The following is a 1,441-nucleotide window of genomic DNA, read 5'->3' as shown; positions in this document are numbered from 1 at the left end:
TTGTTTGCTCGGCGTAATAATGAACTGTGTCCGGTAGGATTCTGGTCTTCCAAGTTCAGTGCGGCGCAGCTCAACTACCACATTACGGATAAGGAGGTCTAGGCCATTGTGTACGTGATGCACAAGGCTTGGTGGATTGTTCGGCGATCGGTGCATGACTTGGTGGTCTATACTGGGGGGTTTTGCCTTAAATCCAGTTGACCATGTGGTTGGTTCATGTACTTTCATGACGACCACTGTCATGCCTGGGGAGTTGGTGTTGGAGGAGTCCGTGAGTCGGGCTGAGCGCGAGTATGAGGCACATCAGGCACGTGTGGTTGCTGTCATGACTCGGGCGCAGCGGTTGCGGGCATTTGCTGCTGAGGCGGATGTGGCTGCATCGGATCGCTTGATCCATCTCGTGAAAGAGTTGTGGGGTTGGACTGGCTTGCGTGCGCAGTGTGAGCATGTTAGGCGTAGCTGTGGGCCGTGTCAGGAGGTCTTGCGTATTCTAGGGCCGACTCGAGGGCTGCTCCAGTAACCGGAGCGTCCGGATTCAGTTATGGTTGAGATTGGCATGGATTTTGTTAAGTTCCCAACAACGAATGCAGGGGGTATGAAGTATACCCTTATGGCGGTAGATACGCTTACGCGTATGGTGTTTGTTCGGGTCTTCCCGCCTAGCGTTGCTGCTGAGGATGCTGTGCGCTTCTTGGAGCAGCAAGTTCTGGCGTTGGGGGTGCCACAGCAGATCACGATGGACGCTGACTCCGTGTTCAACACTAATGGCATGGTTAACTTTTGTGAGGCTAGGCAGATTGTGCCGCAATATGTGTCAATTGACCGTCACCAAGGTAATGGGAGAGCGGAGGTTCTCATACGTACGATGAAGGACTGAATCAAACGTGGAGTGGCGGCTGCCGATGCAGAAGTGGGTTCATGGGTCTACTCGGTTTATGATGTGGTTCGGACTTACAATGCGACGGTGAACTCGGTTACTGGGTTTTCCCCGTACTTTTACATGACGGGACGTACATTTCTGCATGCCCAACGGGATCAGCTACAAGAAAAGGTCCTGGAAATGCTGTTAACAGCGCGTGGTACGGATGATGCGGTGGCAGTGCAGCGTGATCGGCGGGCACAGGAGTCTCAGCGTCGTGCGGCTGACTTGCATCGTGTGGACGTGCCAGCATTTGCTGTGGGTGTTTGGGTTCGTTACAATATCCGAGGTGCTGGTCATGCGTTGGCTGCACGGTATGATGGCCCAGCCAAGATTGTTGCTGTTTTGCCCAACTTGAAGTATGATGTGGTGGAGGTTGCGCCTGAGGTTGTTCGTCCGTATATGGTTGATGAGCTCAAGGCGCACGTTCAAGGCATTGATATGTTGCCGCCGGGCAGGCAGAAAGTGGTAACCTGTCGTCCGCATGGGTTGTATGAACCCTGGCTGCTGTACACGTCTCCG

This window comes from Sphaeroforma arctica, assembly GCF_001186125.1.
Source record: "Sphaeroforma arctica JP610 unplaced genomic scaffold supercont1.2060, whole genome shotgun sequence".
NCBI lineage: Eukaryota > Ichthyosporea > Ichthyophonida > Sphaeroforma > Sphaeroforma arctica.
Note: the sequence above shows the minus strand (reverse complement) of the source record.